Below are 20,993 nucleotides of genomic sequence, written 5' to 3'. Positions count from 1 at the left end.
TTAGGGTTATGAGCGTACTAATTGGAAATGGCTTAATCTGCCGAAGCATAGCAATGTCTTGCTTTTAAAGTTTGTAAACTGCTCGCACCGAGTAATCAAGACAGTCATAGAAAACCAGTGGATCATGTTTTTGACAATAAATAACAGGAAACTACAAGTGTCCTGAGCACGGATCTACGGATATATTGATTTTTTCTCTGCAATCTCACCCTATATCTGAAACAATTGCGTCCATAAACAACTTCCCATTGATAATATGCGCTTGTCCAGAATTTTCTGGGTATGGGAAGCCATTACAAGGCAGAAAACCGCAGCTGCACAATCATCTCACACAGGCACGTGCGTATAATTTGCTGCTGAGATTCTTGGAACATAATATAGACGCGTACCAATCTCATCACGGCATTTCCGTGCATGTGCTATTCCTCATATGACTGCAGCGACAACACCTACTGACCAATACACAATACTAATTTTATGAGGAAAATGGGGAACGAGCGGGTAATCATGCTATTACAATGAAGACATTAATGCTACACTTCCTGCACAGTGTTGCTGCATGTCGCAACAGCGGCTCCATGTACGGCCATTTGTTTTGGTTCGACCCCAATTGAGGACGCTGAGTGTTGAAGAAATTAGAGCTGGAACTTTCGTCACGTTCCTTCTATGCGTGATAGCGAGTTCATAAACCACGCGACATGCCAATTTTTCTGGTCAAGGGAAAAATTAAAAAAATGCTCACAAATCTAATAGAATGCAATAAATGCTACGTTGCGCTCAATGTATGAATAGATTTGACGCAAGTTTAGAGTGTCTTGCAACTCGGGTGCAGCGTCGAAAACGATATTCATTTCCTTTTAATTTGTCGTACCTCAAAAAGCCCTCAAATTCACAAAGTACTGCGCAGGCGAGATTAGAGAGATTTACCATAGCGCAATCCGCTCTCGCGGGCCGCCATTGCGCTTGCGCAAATCACCCTGAGGACACCGGAAGGTGCCAGGTGCCGGTTTAGCAGAGCGCGCCTACCGTGTCGGGACCAATCAGCGCGTGCTCAGTGGCGGCGCGGGGAAGCGTATCGTGACAGTGGCCGCGGATCGTACTTTACTAAATCTCTCTAGTGTCATCTGAGTGGCCTGCTTCCTTGAAAAGGCAAAATGAAATAGTGAACGAAACAATACCCGCGGACTCTGGTCAGCCGCGAATTGTTTTTGTTTCTTGCGTGTGAGCAGACGCGAATTCCCCCGTTGAACAGCTGACGAGAACTGTATTTTTTTTAAATACGAAGAGCAGCGCTCAAAAATGGGGAAAAAGGTCCAAGGCTAGCGAAAAAAAATCAAAACAAAAGCGAATACACCAAAGCGCTTTCACAAGCTCCACTTTGAAGGACGATTCACATATTTAGGGCTGCAAGGTGTTCCTGAGGTGAAGTACAAGTACGACGAAGATATCGTAATGTTAATGTTTTCTTACTTGGTACCTATTTAGAAGCAATGAACAAATTTTTAACATGCATGCAATCCAAATCAGAGGGATGTGGCCTGAGAAACAATAAGGAAAGGAAAACGGAGAGGGAAGTTAATAAAAGATGCATATCGGCAACCCTGTTAGGAAGGAATAAGAAAAATGAAACTGAAAAGGAGAACGGAGCGCAGAAAAAGAAAGACTAGACATACGGAAGTGGGAAGTCCACGGAAATGTCACAACCTGTATTCAACTCGAAGGCATTCGACCTCGACGAGATTTAATCCAGTGGATCTCAAGCTTCCTGCCTTCCTTAAAGATGGATAGATTCTGTTTATAAGTAGAAGTGAGTCGCACTGCACTGGCTATTTCCGCCCTAAGTGAACAATACCAAGAATTTCAGCTTACATTTCGAATAGTTAATATATTTTTGTATCTATAGCATGGAAAGCTGATACCAGCATGGAGAATGAACCAGCAATTCGACTGTAACACTTCAAACACAGGTATTGCTTTAACTAATGACATTTAGATAACAGAGGGATATACAAAAGTACAGTAATACACGAAGCAAATGATGAGAGCAAGTATCTTTATTTAAATAGGATGTGGTTATCGTGATGTTGTTGTTGTTAGTTTCTATTTATTGGTAATAAGAAAATAAAATATGAAGGGAAAAGATGTTGCTAGCCGCGGCATCTGCCATCGAAGCCTGAAGCACCTGAGCTGCGGCTAGCGAGAATAAAATGAGACGGAGAGGACAGGGAGAAGGAAAGAAAAAAGGGAGCAAAATTTCTACTTTGGTAGTTATCATTATTATGAATTCGGACTAACCCCGTGCAACAGAATTTCATTCAGGATTTGTTCTAGGTGATACATTTAATGAAAATTAGCTTTTGAGCGACGCCAGTCTGCAAAGAAGCCACTGGTGCACGAATGAAGGCGTGAGTTGGAAAGCTGAATCGTTCTACTTTCCGCTTTCATAGCGCATTGAATCGTACAAACTGCACTACATACCATTGCAATGATTGCGGTTGTACTGCGCTTAGAATGCGATATGTACTGCATGCGATCTGCGTAAGCACACTTGCGATTCTTCTCTCTTCGCGAGTTACTTTAAACGGCTTGCTCCTTTGTATACTGTCATTGCTCTTTTCGAAGTATTTTGAAGTGTTACAGCTGGTCTGAGCCTTGTGCAATCAGTCTGAAGGGAATATTCTTTTTTTTTCGAGGCCAGACGTTGCCGTGACTAACACGCAGTTTTCAATTTTCCTGAGTGATGGGACGCTTGCTTTGATTCGAGCACTTCCTACAAGCCTTACGTATCATGTTGCAACTGAACAGTAGCGCGGCCGCGTTTATGTAGCAATCGCGAACAGCACAACCAACGCAAAATTTTTTTCCCGGGACATTACTGAAAAACTGACGGAGCGTTCTGGCTATCGGATCAAACCCTGCTACGCATTCAAAAGTAAGAAGACTAAGAACAAACCATCCATGCAAGCACGGAAAATATTACTGCTCCATGAACCGACTCGATCTGGAGGCGGAGAAAAGTGCTGACGCTGACACGAGCCTCGAACAGGCTTCTTCCGAGGTTCCGCCAAGGGGCCATTGAGATGTTTGCTGAGACACAACTCCAAGTTCTCTTTTCATTCCCAGAGTTACGGATGCGAGTTGTCTTATTTTCCCGTACGCGATACTTTTCTGTCTTTTTTATTGTCTTTCTGTGGGTAGGAGAATTCTTATGATTACGACAAATGAGTGAACAAAGATCTAAAGATAAACTGGAGAGACCTTGCTAGGCGCTACGCAAGCAAAACTGTGTCTTCAAGGAGAGTACGGAATATGCCTGGGTAAGACTCAGCAGAAGCCTGATGAAATGATGCCGGGTCGCTGATGTGGAGAGGAAGCATCGTACTGTGTCTCTGTGTCTGTGCCGTTGCAATCAGTTTTTCTTTTTTTTTCTCAAGCTCATCTCAGCTCCTTTATTTGCCTTTTCTTTGGCTGCCGTGGACTTGTTCTATCGCAAGCAGCGAGTTAAGCAATTCCCTTCAAAGAGCGCTGCTAAAGCGGTGCTGCGGTAAGAGTCCCACAACTCTGTATGCCAAGCGCTGGAGATTTTCCTGAAAACATCGGCCCTTTCATTCAACTTGAATATCTTGCGACCAAAAACCGTTAAAAAATTCAAACCATTTCGAAATTATGCAAAAGCTAATTTTGAAGCCATTAATACTGAATTATCAGTCTTCCTTGACGTCTTTCTACAAGACTTTGACTGCCGTAGTGTTCAGTCTAACTGGAATATGTTTTCTTCCAAAATTGCTGAATTAACAAACAAATACATCCCACTTCGCACCCTTGTCTGTAACCATAACGCTCCATGGTACAGCACCTGTCTCAAGCGCTTGTCTAATAAAAAAAAGCATCTCTACAAATCTGCGAAAGGTTCTGTTAGCATAACACGGTGGACTAAATACAAACTGGCAGCCCATGAGTATTTAACCGCGCTTAAACAAGCAAAGAATAACTTTCTTCATAATACCTTGCCATCAATGCTTAAAACCGACATAAAAAAATTCTGGCGTGTGATTAACCCCAAAGCGGATGACATGATAACCTTGATTGACAGCTCTTCCAATGTTATTCCAGCTAACGAATGTGCGTCTGTGCTTAACGAAGTTTTCCTGCGCAACTTTTCTTCAACTACCAATATTACGCTCCAATCTATGCATTACAATGTTTATCCAGCAATGTTTCCCATAACCATTGAAGCAGAAGGCGTCGAATCAATAATTTCATCTCTGAAACCATCTTCCGCTCCTGGGCACGATTTAATCAACGCGAAATTTCTGGAAAACACGAGCTGTTATTCTTCCATTTTTCTAACAAAGATATTCCAGCAGTCGCTCGAAAAAAGTTCTTTGCCGGCTGAATGGAAGGTAGGGAAGGTGATCCCACTCCATAAATCAGGTGACAAGCATTGTCCTTTTAACTACCGGCCTATCTCGCTCACTTGCATCCCATGTAAAATTCTAGAACATGTCCTTGCCTCAAATCTAGCTAGCTTTCTCGAATCTAATTCATTTTTCTCACCATCGCAACATGGCTTCCGCAAGACTTATTCATGTGAAACACAACTAGTATCATTCACGCATCAGCTAAACGTCATCCTTGACCGCTGTTCACTTGCCGACTGTATATTTTTAGATTTCTCGAAAGCATTTGATAAAGTATGCCATAACCTTCTAATGTTTAAGTTACATCAACTTAACATTGATCCCAAACTGCTTGCTTGGATCGAATGCTTTCTTTTTAACCGTTCGCAATTTGTTTCTGCTAATGACTCAACCTCGCAGCCAAGTAAAGTACAGTCCGGTGTACCTCAAGGGTCGGTACTTGGTCCTCTACTTTTTTTTAATTTACATTAATGATCTACCCTCTTGTGTTTCCTCTAACATTCATTTATTCGCAGATGATTGCGTCATCTACAGGGAAATAATTTGCGACGATGACATATCTTCTCTTCAAGCAGACCTGAACGCTATCTGTATTTGGTGCCAATCATGGTCAATGGAATTAAAGATCAAAAAATGTAAATTTCTGTGTGTGTCAAGAACTTCCGGCAAGCTACCTTCCTATCACCTTAATAATGTCCCTCTAGATTCTGTTTCTTCTTACAAATATCTTGGTATCCATATTACTAGCAACCTCACTTGGTCCATTCACACTTCTTACGTAATTAATAATGCTAATCGCATGCTGGGATATCTAAAACGTAATTTCTCTAAGGCACCTTCTTCCCTAAAACTACTTCTATATAAGACACTGGTCCGCTCAAAGCTAGAGTATGCTGCAGCAGTGTGGGATCCCTTTCAACAAAACCTAATTCACTCATTAGAAATGGTCCAGAATAATTCTGCTCGTTTTACTGTATGTAATTATAACCGAACTGCCAGCATCTCTGCAATGAAATTAAATCTCGGCCTCCCATCTTTAGCATCTCGCCGTAAAGCCCTTAGACTCTCACTTTTTCACAAGATATTTTATCATCCTTCACTTCGCCACGAACTGATCTCCCCTCCCCAATACATTTCATCAAGGCTAGATCACAATAACAAAGTCGGAATTCCATTTTGCAAAACCAATGCCATGTTTCAGTCATTTCTTCCGCGCACAGCTGCTGAGTGGAATCACCTTCCTGCATCTACCACTACCATTACTGACAACCAACGCTTCAAAACAGCATTAGAAAACTTTGTATAAGTAGGAGCATCATCTTTTTTTTTGTTAATTCTATATTCTTGTTGTTTTTTTGTACGAGCGTTTTGTTTGTTTGTTTTTCACTGTATTGCTGCGCTGTATTTTGTGTATTATATACTATTAACCAGAACACCAAGAACCCAGCAGCTAATAATGTATAACTAGGAGCAATCATTTTTGTATTACTAATTAGTTTGCTGCACTGTACATTTTTTTTCTGAAATTTTTGTAACCACTCCCCTCTATAATGCCTCTGGCCCTGAGGGTACACGAAATAAATAAATAAAAAAAGCCGTATTATTGGGGCCAGCGCTTGGTGGAAAACTGAAATCGCTGCAACGCGCTCGGATCATTCAGTTTAAACCATAACTCCGAAAAGAATTTTTGTTGCTGCTGCCGTTGTTGCCACTTCTATTTCTGCTGCTGTTGCTGCTGCTGCTGCTGCTGCTGATGATGATGATGAAAGTAGTGGTGGTAATCGCTCATTTGTCAAGAGGTAGTCAAGAGGTTGTTGTGTTTGTTGTGGACAAGAAGTTGTTGTGGTTCTCTGCGGAAAAATACATTGGTAAAGTTTCCGATTGCTTTGCGAAACGCCCAACCCAGCGACTCCATCACGCAAGAGAAGTAAACGTTGTCAGTTTTTATGTAATTATTGTTAATCAGTTTGAATCGCGTCGTCGTTGTCAGCTTGGGTGACCGCGGACGTGGAAGCAATCGCTGCGGGTGACGGAATACGCGTCTGCGGCGACGTCTTTGGCGAGCGTCCGCAACTCTCTTGGCGTGGACTTCGGGCTTTGCTTGGCGTCGACAAAGATTCCGCTTTGTAGTGCACCTGCGCTCTCTCGCCGTCTCGGCCACATGAAACACCGGGTCCTCGCGGTCTCAGCATTTTCGATTTTGATCGTGAGCACGACGTCTAACAGCGACATCGTGCGGTGGTTCGGCTCCCTCCGTGTTTGCCAACAACTTACGCCCTCCGCGTCATTCGTGCTATATATTGACGCGCCACGTCATCGCCAACCATACTATACGGACGACACTGGCGCACATATGGTGGCCACCGCACGCAACTCTATCTTCTCCTCGCTACACGGAAAGTGACCATGTATTCCTCAAGACACGCGTACCAACCGCTACCGCCCTAAAACCATGATGCATAAATCGCGGACAGCGACGTCGATTAGCAAGAGATAACAGAGGAAAACTCTGCACGCTCATTCCTCGACAGTCACTATAGTAAGGCGGCTATTCAAGGGTTTCACATTTGGTGTGTGTGTTTGGTGTTATGGAGCTTAACGTCCCAAAACGACTCAGGCTATGAGAGACGCCGTAGTCAAGGTCTCCGGAAATTTCGACCATCTGGGGTTATTTAACGTGCACTGACATCGCACAGTACACGGGCCTCTACAATTTCATCTCCATCGAAATTCGACCGCCGCGGCCGGGATCGAACATGCGTCTTTGGGGTCAGCAGCCGAGCACCATGACCACTGAGCCACCGCGGCGGCATTTGACATTTGAGATTCAAATTCAAATTCAAATTTATTTAGCATCAACAATGATGTTACAGAACTCGTGATGCAACGGGGTGCTAGCAAAAAGCCTGTAACGGCTTGACAAAGGCTAGCACCCCGTTCACAAAGCAATACAGCAGGGGACAAAAAGTGATAGCGATATAAAGAAAAGCAATATATATATGGCGACGGCTTTACATAATCATAAAAACATGTTAAGTGATAGGGCTAACATTGCGGGTTCATAATTGTAAGTGTTAATGTCTTGGAGGTGACTTGGAGGTGTTATCAGAAGAGTTAAGAGCATGTGGTAGTGTGTACATCAGCATTTGGCGGCCATAGTTAGTACGTGTGTGAGGAATCTTCCATGTCTGACTGCTTCGTGTGCTATATGCTTTCGCAAACGGAGACAGGGTCGCAAGGTTTTCAAGGAAAGGGTCATTATTTAGATGAAAGGCATGATGACGTTTTAACAGAAGTGCATTGAACAGGTTTGGTAATTGTTGTAATCTAAGGTCATCAAAAAGAGGTTTTGTGTGGGCGTCATTGGGTTCATTTGAAATAATTCTTACAGCTTTTTTCTGCAGTCGATAGATTTTGGACAAGTTTGTGTACGTTGTGGTGCCCCATATCAAGTAGCAATACGATAATGTGGATGTGAAAAGGGAGTTATACAAAAGTAATTTAATGTGCTTAGGAAGAAAGTTGCGAAAACGTGCAAGAATACCAACTATTCGAGATAGTTTGGAGTGAACGAGGTCAGTATGTGCGTTCCACTGCATATTCTCATGAAAAAGGACACCTAAGGTTTTTATTACTGGTACCACCTCTATGACTGAAAGACCAAGTTGCAGGACAATATTTGAATTAACTGGTTTATTTTTAGGGCGAAAAAGAACTGATTTTGTCTTCGAGACGTTTATAGTTAAGGAATTATTTAGACACCAAGTGTTCAATACATCAAGTACTGCATTCGCTTTCTTTACAAGCAGGGGTAAACTGTGATGGGAGAAAAATAAGCTTGTGTCATCGGCATAAATAACAAATGATGTATTTAAATCTATGTTAACAAGGTCATTAATATATAGGTTGAAAAGTAGTGGCCCGAGAATACTTCCTTGCGGAACGCCATGTAGCAATGGTTTGAAGCTGGAGCAAGAGTTACTTATGTGCACCCTTTGTTGGCGGTATTGTAGGTAGGATTTAATAAGAGAAAGGAAACAGCCTCTGAAACCATAATATTCCAATTTTGTTAATAGTGTAACGTGATTTATTTTGTCAAATGCCTTTGAATAGTCTATGAAAATTCCAAGTGAATACAATTGGTGTTCAAAGGCGTTAAGAATGATTTCTTTTTGCACTAGCAAGGCGCTTTCTGTAGAGCGTTTTTTGGTGAACCCAAACTGATACGGTGTCATAATCTGATGCTTGGTTAAAAATGAGCTCATTCGTACGTGTATTAGCTTCTCAACGACCTTGGAGAATACAGGAAGTATTGAAATTGGCCTGTAGTTAGACATGTTACATTTCTCACCACCTTTAAATATGGCAGTAACTTTGGCCACTTGGAGCCGGCGAGGAAATTGGCCGCATGAAAATATTTGATTAATGATGTACTCTAAAACAGGGGCTATAATAGTAGCAACATGTTTAAGTGGCCGAATCTCCAAACCATCTACATCAGTACTGGTAGTATTGTTTAGAGATAAGATTGTAGACACAACGTCATCTGCAGTTACCGGGAATAAAAATGCAGTCTCTTCTGTTGGTTGGTGCATAAAGTTCATGCAGCTTGGGTCATGATGACTATTTCCCACAGATGTGAAGAAATCATTAAAAGCTTTAGCTAATTCTTCTCCTGCAAGAGTTGTGCCATTCATACTTATCTCCATCGGGCTATCAGTTGCACCAGTGTGCCGATTTAGGAGTGTGTTTAATCTTTTCCAAATTATTTCCGGAGTTTGCTTCGTGTCCTGCATGAAAAGGTTTTCAAAGTACTCTTTTTTAATTCTCCGTAATAGGCTGTTTGTCCTGTTTCTGTGTTTTCTGAAGTCACCTAAATCGTTTTCGTTTCTGGATTTTAAAAACTTTTGATAAAGAACATTTTTCAGCTTTATAGCTTTGACACATTCAGCTGTAATCCAAGGTTTGCGTGCTTTTCGTGGCCGCTTACGAGTTTTGAAGGGAAAGCAATCATTATATACCTTTATAAATTTGTCTATGAAGATGTTATAAGTCTCCTCCGCATCAGCGCTTGAAAGAACACTCTCCCATGATATCCCTAAAACTAAATTATAAAAAGACCCCAGGGTATCTTCATTTATCTCCCGGAATGTACTTACAGTCGGTATCGCGTCTTTTAATTGGAACTTTTTATGACTAAGCACTAAATATATAGGTAAATGGTCACTAATGTGTGTTTGAAGAACACCTGAACTGATGGGCACATTTGTAGCATTGGTGATAAAAATGTCAATGAGTGTACATGTATCCCGCTCTATACGAGTTGGTTGTTCTATGAGATTAATAAAAGCATTAGTTTCTAAAGTGCAGCACAATTCTTCACTTTGTGGGGACGAGTGTAGGAGGTCAATGTTCAAGTCTCCACCTAGAATTAGTTTGTAGGCGTTTTCGTTGATCCAACCTAAGAAAGTGTCAAGAAATGAAAGAAAAGCTCTATTGCTACCTTTGGGCGGACGGTATGCCACAGAAAAAATGGTCATATTACATTGCAAAGCTAGCATTTCATAATCATCAGTTATTACAGAAAAAATGTCAACAATGTCGCATACAAATGTATCTTTCACTAATAACATTACGCCGCCGCCTGTCTTACCACTTCGATTCAAGTGGTAGGTTCGATAGCCGTGCACACGAAGCACTTCCGAGTCATCCCGGTACCAGGTTTCTGTTATCATCACTGCATCAAACTTAAAACCGTCAAAAAGTATTGTTATTTCGTCTTCTTTGTTTCTGGCTGACTGAGCATTTATATGTAAGCAAGAAATGTTGTACTTCTCTGGAAAGCGCGGCAAGGTTGATACTTGTGGTGCCATCTGGTATACGATTAAGCGTGCTAAACAATCTTTTCAAGGTCACTGCTGCTCGTTATCTGAAGAACTCCGGATTTATCGGTTTTACGGGCAAATATTTTTCCGCCTTTCGTCCACGCATACAGCCAGCTCATCTCTTTTTTCCTTGCCACTGTCATACCAAGCAGCTTTTTTAACTGCGGACAGAGATGCTCGTTTACGTAGATGGGCGTTGTTTCTGAAAGGCCGACGTCGGTAGCTGATAGACGCATTTTCCGCGCCTTTTCCAACACAGCATCCCGTTTAGACCGGTTGTGGAATTGTATAACAATGTGTGGGAAAGGGGCATCTCTGGCAGGAACACGATGACAAATATCGATGTCGCTTTCTTCTATCGGCTCGCCTACTGCTTCACCAAGTTTTGCAAGGAAAGCTTTTGCGCTGTTGCAAAACAGGAAAAGCAGAACAAGTATGGGAGGCCTTCAAGAGTAGAGTTCAGTTTCTGCAAGGCTACATGTATACATTTCATTAGCGGCAGCTCATTCTCGGGAAAGCGAAACTCTGCGGTAAGGTTTGTTGTCCGAACATATTCAGTATGGTATTCGCCAAAATTGTTCTCACGCGTAAACACTCATTCAGGTCGTCTATGTTGCCTCGGTACGGATACCACCAATACTCGCCATAACAATCATAGCATGTGCGCGAAATAGCCGCGTATCTATTCCACCTAAATGACATCTTAGGAAGAAAAATAACAGAAAATAAAAGTGGATCAATGGCTCAGCTCCGTGGCTTGTTTCAAAACACTGCCGCTTATCGCAATCCCGAAGTCTTCACGATAATGCGTCCCACTTTCGCAACTCTGTCTAGAGCCATTATCGTGAGCGTGACCCAGTATGAAGCGAATGCGGTTGCAATGCCATCGCCGCACCATTACTGGTTCCGTTCGTTCCCGTAGCTCCAGCTAACGGCGGACCAGAACATAACGGCGCAAACTTCAGCCCATTTTCCGGCTCATAAAGAAAAGAATAGAGCTTCAAATGAACGGCTTTAAATAACCGGCGCACGGTATGGTCGCGCTGACGCCCAGACGTCAGCAGGTTCTCCCATTTCCTCCCGGCAGTTGAACTTGGCCACGGCGTCGAAACGACAGACCAACGGATGACGGACACCGTAAACGCACGCATTAACATCGCCAAACAACATTACAGCGGCAGCGGCGAAGGGGCGGCCTCGACGCGAGCAGCCCAGATACCCTGCGAGCCCGGGGGAGAGCGGAACCAGTGTTGTACACCGACAGCGAGAACAACAGAGACAGCCAATGAATAAAGAAAAAAAAAGAGAAAGAAAGGTAAGAAAGAAAGCAGAAAGGAAGCGGACGAAGGAAAGGGGTTGGTGTCGTGGCCGGGGCTGTAAGCGACGATCGGTTTCTGCGACAAGGGAAAGGCACGGCCCGGGCCGATATCGATAGACGTGCAGCAGCGTCGCGACCAACGCCGCCGTGGAGCGGACAACAAATCGAATTACTCGGCCCTGCGATAAATGGACCGCGAATGTCGTGACCGGAGAGGACGGGCAGCGTCGTAACGTTCGCCTCTGCCGCCGTGGGATGGTCGGCGCAGCGACAAAAGCCAGCTCTGGGACGCTGACCCTTGCTCCGTCTTCTGGATGGCTGACAGTGTTGTTCCCTCTTGCCTATTTCTGCGTGCCTCTTGTCCGGTGCCCTGCGTTACGTTCTTTGGGGCGGATGCAGACTGTCACCACCGATGCTAGTGCAGTGTTATTTATGCATGCACGGACGGGAACCCTTCACTGTGCATCGCAGCTCATTAGTTTTTGTAAATTTGTTGAAATCGGGGATGCTGGTTTGTGTAACAGAAAAAGGAAATGTTGCCCACCTTAAAACTTTCGAGCACTGTCGTCTCTGGTCGCGGTAATTATTGCAGCCGAGCGTCCGTTGCAACAGCGTTAAGTGTGTCAAATAAAAATAAAATGGATGAAAGAAGCAATAAAAGACCGAGAAAACGAACGAACAAACAAGCAAGCAAGCTAATAAAAAAATTGCAAACACTAGGTAAAAATGCTCACTTGTGCTAAATTCAAGAACTCTGTCGTTCAAGTTCTGCTAAGTTCAAGAACTGGGCACACATAGGTAAAATTTTTTTAGAAGTGTGGGTAACATTTTTATGTCATTGACTAGTACTCGGAAGAGGCATTTTTTATTTTAGATGAAGATTTCAATGGTGACAACACGTAATGCGCAGTTGGAGCTCAACTTATTAATTATAGTGTCTCGTATTGTCTTGGTTCATTCCGCTATTTAAAAAAAAAAAAAAAAACACGGACTGGACTTAGAAGTGAAACCAAACAAGACATTGATGCGGGGTCTAGGAGTGAAAGTTAATACCTACAAACGCTCTTATCTAACAGCAAGCGGGACCTTGACTTGGTTGTGTTCTGAGCACCAATCTTTTGTTTTCAAGTGTATCACTTTAGTTGAGTTTATAGGCTTTAACGTCCAAAATCAACTCAGGGTATGAGGGATTCCGTAGTGGTGGGGTAAGGAAAATGTAGACCACCTGGAGTTCTTCAAGGAGCACTGACATTGCACAATACACGGGCCTCTAATATTTCGCTTCCACGGAAATGTGACCGCCACGACCGGGATCGATCCCGCGTCTTTCGGGTCAGCCGCCGTGGTGGCTCGGGTCAGCAGCCTAGTTCCATCACAACAGATCCACCGTGGCGGCTTTTTCGATATATAAGAGCTTCCTAAGAATAAACATTCAGCTGCTAGCTTGGGCTTCAATACTTTTTGTTTTCTGCCCTTAAGTGTCCGCGTTACTTTACAGAGCGCAAAGGGGCAATACCATGCAAAAAAAGAACAAGCCCATCTTGAAAGACTATTAATTGCGTTTCGTATTTGAAATTTCTAGAGACGCTAGCATCATCCCCATTGTCTGCAGTGTGAATTTGCACCTCATGGCAGTGTTCTTACCGCGAACTAATGAGAAATTACGCCCCCGCATTCTTATAATCACTGAGAGATGTCACTGCTCTCCTTGGTCAGGCAGAGCAAGGAGTTAACTGCACAGGGAGCACTCAACGCAACATTCCTTTTGCATTCGTGAACCTAAATCAAAGAGCAGCAACGTGCTGTGGTTACGTTTTGGTGAACAGGCCTTTTAAGGCAGAGTGCTCTTCGCAGAAATCGGTGTTATACGGAGTACCAAGTAGAAAATGAAGTCTCCGCGAAAGTATCTTTAAAATGCACTAACGCGAATTTAAAACACAGCTTACCAAAGCTTGCGAAGAAAGTAGGCTTTCACTTGGTTTTTATTTTCGTTTTGGTATGGAAACCTTTTTCTGAGGACATGCGTTCGAATGGCCTGGAACGAACGTGATTTTTTCATCGCCTACGCTGCTGAAAAAGAAAGGATCAGGTACCTGGTAGTTTGAGGGACCAGACATGTGCCACCCCAGCAGACTCCACCGTACAACGGATACAGTGCAATATATGGCTTGCTGGGGCTGGTATCTTTCTATAATGCGCTTTTTTTTTTGTCGAAACTCTTCAGAGCATCTGCCGCTTCAAACTTTTTCATGAAAATTGAAGTAGGCGTCGATGGAAAAAAATATAAAGAGAACAGTTGCCTATACCGGATGGCTTGTGTGAAATATCGTCTCGGCCTTGCTTAACGCGAGACACACTGATAGTTTTCAGCGAAATTCACCATTCGCCTCTACTTTCTGGTCGATAGTTTGCCGTCTGTAACCTTCCTGTTCTCCTGCTTTAGCTAACACGTCAGTGTCATGCCTATAGCGCCAGTTGTTCTTTTTTTCTTCTCCGTCTAGCATCGTCTCTGACGATCCTGACGTTGCAGGGCCAACAAATCACGCCGAAAAGCAATATACGGCCGACAGGGCTCCTGCCGAGCCCAGAGGAGCCGACGAGCCACCCGTATCACTCACGGCGAGGTGGCGCTGCCGGCGCCAACGAGAGAGGCGGGCACGATCGCAACCGCTGGCAGCGCTAGGCGAGAAGTGGTGGATTTCAGATAAAACAAAAATGCACGCGTGAAAAGTAGTACACACAAATAGCGCAAAGAACGCAGCAGAAACTCTGGATAGAAGTACTGTAAAACCGGCTGAAGCGAGACATAAACAAGGTGCAAAATGGCAGAGGTTGGAGGAAGAAGAAGGCACGAAGTAGACAGAAGAAAATGACGAAAAGAAGGCGGCAAGAAAGACTGCTAGAACAAAATAGGACACGCAAAATTTTCAAAAAACAGTGCACGCTAGCAGCTGGTGTGAAGAGCAGACGCATGCCTGGCCGAAAGAAAGAAAAAAAGACGGGCGGAAAAGAATGTTCAAAGGCTCAAGCTACTCCTCAGAAGACAAAGCAGAAGAGAGTCAGCGCGATCACAGCGCAAAAATCGACTTGATTTTCCCAGGAAAAGGCAGCCTAGAAGCACTTGAACTGGTGGCACGCGGCAAACGGGCCGAGGCTGGAGACCTGTGTGGAGAGAAGTAAGGCGAGACGAACGAACGACGGGATACCGCGTTTTATTTCTTTTTTTCCTCTTGCCTCTGTTCTAGGGAGACTCCAAAACGAATCGTCTTTTTTTTTCTTTTCTTTCTATCTCTCGAGGAGGAATGAATGCTTGCATTCTCTCCTCTTGAGATTCCTTTCTGCAATCAAAGTAAAAAAATACATGGAAAAGGGGAAGAGAAAAAAAGACAGGCGTAGGTGGAGTGCCCCCGGGAGCGCCACTTGTAGGCTGACGTTGCGTCATTAATAAAGACGCCAAGGAGGAAATGAAGACGTCCCACAGGCGAATAGGGTCCGGAGACAGATCGCCTCTGCGTAGTACGCATCAATGGCGAGGCGCGCTCTGTCGGAGCGTCGCCGCTTTGTCCCACATGCCGGGAAGAGAGACCGCGAGGAAGAGAAAGGGGGAAAAAAAAAAGAAGGAACGGAAGCTTTCACTCAAGGGAAGCGAGGAAAATGACGTCCCTAAGAGGTGCCTCTTGCTTAGTTACGCTCTCAGATGTTTCAGGCATCGTGGTCAAAACTGAGGCTTGGCCTCGCTTACAGATGAAAACGCATTCGGCCCGCATGTCTGGTTATGAAGGGAGAGCGAACAGGGACGTCTCTCCTGATCGTTACGGCAGGCGTGGCTTTGAAGGTGAAGGCAGAATTTAGTAGCACTATTCACACTGGTAATGACAACGGATATTTCAGAAGGAATGCTTATTGCGTCTGAAAAGAATACATGAACGAATGTACATAACCATGGCTTTCATCGTTGTGTGCCTGTTACGTTGTGAACGCACGCCACACACGAAAAAGCAGGGTACTCAGTTGCGAAAAGATACTAATTAATGGAAAAAGGGTGATCGATCACGTAAATTAAAGCACCACAAAACTTTCCTGGTGATTCAATTTTTGCAGAGGCTAATACTGATTCCTAAATATCCCAGATATAGCGGCTCACGCGAGAATAAATACAACCATATGAAAGAAGCTTAGTAAAATTTAAAGATTTAGGATTGCCTTTCTAGTGTTCGCCACGTGTTAAAAATGGTCTTAATTATCGACAGCGGTGGTTTCACAACCACGTGCTACAGAAAACTTTACACGACCGCAGGCACTCAGTCTCGAGATTTCGTATTCTGTTACACGAAACCGAGATATGGTCAGGGGTGTTCGAATCAAGCAAATTTTATGCTTATTGATAAAGGCTGGACTGAGGGTTATTTATGTGCGTGCTTAGTAGCAGTATATTTATTATAACGGCCACAAATTTGCGAAGTTTAGGACAGTCGTGATGCCACTACGATATAATAAATTCATTGATTTGTGACAAAAAGTATTCGGACATTGCTTTGAGCTACCGGCTGTGATTCAAAAATTCCAGAAAGTATTCGGAAGTCAATGTAGAGCACCCACTGATAAAACAAGGCGTTCCGAAAGGCGCGCGGTGCCTCGAATCACCCGCGGCCTGCTATCTGACCGGACCAGTCTCCATATCAAAGCGCAAACCCCTGACAGGGTTACAAAGCCGGGGAGCATATCAATAGCGGCCGTGGTCCCAGCCTCGGGAGTAAGATTGGACCTCACTACGGAGACTTCGCCACTGACACGGCCGATATATAGAAAAGGAACAAAAATGAAAAAAGAAGCTTAGTAGCAAAGCGAAGAGAAAGCAGGAAGCACAGCCAAGAAAAACTCGTCAAATAGTATGAATGAGGGTAAAAGAAAATGATAAAACGCAATTTGACCACAAGTTGCCAAAAGAGAGGGGATAGGGGGCAAGTGTGTTGGGAGCCGACCTCTGTCGCCGTTTCTATTGGGAAATGATATGCAGATGCGCAGACGTGGCCAAGCGCGAAGCGGAAACCGCAGTCGGACAAGCAGAACGCCCCAAAATAAATCTGAACGATGGAAAGAAGGCGAAGGGTGAAGGGTAGGGATAACGAATATTCACCCTTTCCACCCTTCCGTCCCTAGAATTGAGCTTGTTGGGGAAAAAGGGGAGGGAAGCGGGGGTCAGCATGACGAGCGAGGAGTGTCCGGGGAGAAGAAGACGATGGCAAAAGAAATAGGCGCTGTTCGCATCTCTTTCCAATCCCTTATATCATGCTCCGCCGCCTCTCTTTCCCTCGTTTCCCTAGCCGTCACTTTGGTGCGGGCTTCCTTTTGTACAGTGTAGCTGGAAGAAGTAGACAGCGTGGCCGCGCTTGGCTTGTCCCTTCGACGGGAAAGAGGCGGCGGTGGGTCGCCGCTCTTATTTCTGAATTATGACCGGGCTATTTATCAAGGAAACGCTGGTGGGGGGGCACCCGCGGCCATCTCCACCACCGCCCCTCCCGGTCGCTTCCTCGCTGTGGCGTTCCCGAATTCCCCATCGCTCCCGTTCGGGAATGGCGGCGCGCCTTCGGGATGGCAGTCGAAGCGTGATTTACTTAGCCTCGGTGACCGCTTTTCTCCGCGCCGTCCCTCCTTCCGGATTTATCTTTATCTGCGACTAATGATAGAGTTATGAAAGGCGCGCGCTCCGTCCCTCCTCCGTTACTCCGCGCTTTTTTCCTCGGGCCTTTCCCGCCAAGAACGCTGCGGTGGTGCGTTGCCTCCCCGTAAATCACCGACGGCTGTCGACAAAAATCCGTGGGCGGGAGGACGGCGATAAGCAGTATCGGCCGCCTAGCACGCCCTCCATCGCGAGACATCCGAACCCTCTTTGGCCTCTGGTTGTCCACTTCGTAGTGTTTTCTCTTTTCTTTTTTCGACGAAAAGCCGTTGTTAGCTTCGCTTGTACTGCTATTTCTCTCTTTTTTATTTTTCCTTTCTTGACGCGAAGCGGGCAATACGTGCCCCGCGTTGCTTTGTGGTTGTCTCGCTTCAGGGACGGTCTCATGATTAGCGCGATGTGGGTCGCGATGTGGGTTTGGTTCCCCTAACCATGGGAGATTGTTTTCATCATCGTGGGCTCAGGCTGGTGATTCTGTGGGCTTGGTCTCGCTCTTCCGTCATCGTTAGATCAATGAGTAAGTGCTGCGGCTTCACGCAAGCCGAGACACCACCTCGCAAATCTGACGGTGAGAAATGCCTCTTACCGACCATTCGTCAGAGACTCGAATACTCGAGCAGCCCCTCTGGGCTTGGCATTGCCCGTGATTTAGAGCAATGAAAGCCAGGCTTTCGCACAGCGGGAGACGAACGAGTCATTCTCTATATGTCTCTTAGGTTATGATTACCTTGTGTGCACGGTTTTGCGAGCTGTTTTAAATTAAAGCAGTCAGAAGTCCGGTTACCTATACTACCTGAGCGCTGCCTCCAACCGTCAGTCGCTTTCACTTAGCATTAAATATGGCAGAGAGATGTGCAAGTAGCACTAACGATATTTTTATAAACAGTTAAAATGCCACACGCTTCTATTTTTTTAAACCCTAGTTCAAAACTTTAAATTCCGCATTATTTGCGTGCGCTTGAGCTAATGGTGTACCCAAAGCTTTCAATACGTGAGTAGATTGTTGGGGTGGACGGAGTACAATGCGAGGAATCGTTGATGCATGCAACCATAGCACTGCCCGAAATTTGGTTACTTGAACCACGATCTTCATCTTGCCGTGAAGAACCGTTGCTGGAATTGCAAGGGCGGGGGCAGACAAGAACAATCCAATACAAAGTAACAGAGCAGCCATGCAGGCTAGTTGGTCGGCGTCAAACACAGCAGAACCAGCAAATAACATAGTATAACTATCATCATTCTCTCCCCGCCGAATGTGATTTTCGTTGGTTTTATTATGGTTTCCAATACAGATGTACCACACCCGTGCACACGTGCATGTAACGCCTGATATGAAATACAATGAACGACCTGAGTCTGCGAGGAAATCGCGATATCTTAGTGCAGATTGTTAGCGAACCTCCCGATGGGCGGCGAACGCGGGCAGCGGAAAAAGCGCAGTCGTCCGACAACCTTGGGCGACGGGGCGACCAGCAACCCTAGGGAGGAAGACGAAGAGGCAGACGCAAAATGGACACTGGACCGCATGCGCCTATGTAATCACTCTTAGCTACCCTTGTTAATAAACTGTTGTTCAAAAAAAGTAAAAAGGCATCCTGCCGTTAATTCGCGCCCGAACACATGAAAAAACGTATAAGATGTCATTAAAATTATGTACAGGAAAGATAGCGGAGTTAATCGTAGAATAACTAGCAACGTTGAAATTTTTCTGCGCAAGGACAACACTATAAACTGTAGCGAGTTAGTAGATACTCTGCGTAGACCTGTATAAAGTTTACTGTTTACTTACCTTCGCGTCACTGGTGACAGTGACGCAATGACGGAGTATCAAAAAATGAGCGCGTGCTTTGCATGCTGGCATTGAAAAATGAGCAATTTATTTGTGACCTTGACCTGAAACGTTATTACACGGTGCTCTGATTATAGTCTAATGTGTTGCATACTGCTACTCACGTAAAAGTAGTGCGTTTGAGCATGATTTAAATTAGGTAGCTGGTGGTAAGTATCGCTCGACCGAGTTCCATCGCCGCTACAGAAATGTAAGCAAAAGAACAAGAAAGAAGCGTCATGAACAATATAGAGGTCATAATTTATCGAGGCTGTGGTTTTCCGTTCAAGTAACGCCTCGAGGCGCCGCCACTATAGGGCTACGTATAGCGGGCCTCTTCGAGGAGCCCTGCCGAGGAAAAGGAGAATGAGAAAGAGGACGTTATCCGGCGCGCGTGATTGATAGCGAGCGAGCCTTTGCCGGGCACAACGGTCGGCCGGAAAGGACCGAATTACATGCAGCGAAAATTGGCCCGCCTCTTCGTCGCTGCTTCCGTGCTCTGCAGTGCCTCTCTCTCTCACTCACTCTTGCCACTCTCTCCTGGCGGGAAAACAAAGGCGCCAAGCGAGCGAGTGCTTCCCAGATTGATGGCGCCGAGCGGGTTCCCCGCGCGAGGCCATGCGACCAAGACAAATGGCGTCTCATCCGCGACGGATCCGTCTCGCGCCGCCGCTTATCCATTTTCACCCGAGCGCCGCCAGCAGCATGGAGGAGCAGCAACTGTCGCGCGACTCCTTCGCTTAGCCCGCACTCGTCAGTCGCTGGTCCGCCCATTGTCTATCGGCCGACCAGCGAAAGAGTTGCCCAAGCGCCATTCCTCTTCCTCTCCACCCTTTTCACTCATCCTCGATGCATACGTACTTCTCTCCCGCCCACTTCTAGTCATGAGTGAATGCTGGTTAGCTACTACTTTCCCCCGAAGAATCGCCGCTGACGGCAAAGTTCGGACGCATCGAGAGAATGGCCTTCCTTTTACATGGTTGCCTCAGCAAACGCGTTGAGTGAAAAATGGGCGCTGTGGCGAAGTACCGATTCTGAGAAAGAAAAGAATATTGGTTGATGCGATGGCAACACTGTTTCTGGTCGTGAGTTAGTCGCGTTCGCGAATTTGTAACATCGGTGGACTCTTTCCTGTTTCTTTCTTTTTGGTACTAAGGAGCATATAGCTTTCTTCTTTATATCGACTTTATTAAAACAACGTTTTAGTACAATCGAGGATCTTCATGTGTCGAACCATTGAGTTGAGGTGACCGGGTCAAACGAGATGTGGGTCAACTAAGGTGTGAGCTGAGGGAGTTCGAGACCAGGAAACATGAAAAAATAGAAGTGCTCAAAAGTCATGTCTTGCACGTCTCACTATCCTCTCTTCTTCTTGTTCCATGTCTTTTCAAAGCAATATTTTTAATTGTGACTCGTCATTATGCTCTCAGTACTTCATTGCTTGCTTTTGTGCTTTGGTAATAATTGTTAATGTAATACCGCAGCAGCAGACAGTGAATATTGCTTAAAGAAGGATGGAAGGTCGCGTCCTTAACTGCGCCTTAAGAAGTAAGATATTCTGTTGAAAGCATGAAAATTTCTTCTCTATCATGAAAGCGCTTGAGACGTACACTTACTTGCGAAAGAGGCTGCCTACCTCCCACGACCTAACCTGAATACGCGATAACAAAATATAGTCGTGTTGGGCTGCTTTGTTTGCTTTCGTGAAGTGGAATTCACTATAGGCTAAAAAAGCTACCATAACGCTAGCGAAACTGTACACAAGTGCAGATATGATTAAGAGGTGTTTTTTTTTTATTTCACTGTGAGTGGGAATAAATTATAGACTGAGCACATATTTCGGGAAGAGAGACGAAGGTTC

Source organism: Amblyomma mixtum, chromosome 2, assembly GCF_055824585.1.
Source record: "Amblyomma mixtum isolate Tamu chromosome 2, ASM5582458v1, whole genome shotgun sequence".
NCBI classification, from domain to species: domain Eukaryota; kingdom Metazoa; phylum Arthropoda; class Arachnida; order Ixodida; family Ixodidae; genus Amblyomma; species Amblyomma mixtum.
Note: the sequence above shows the minus strand (reverse complement) of the source record.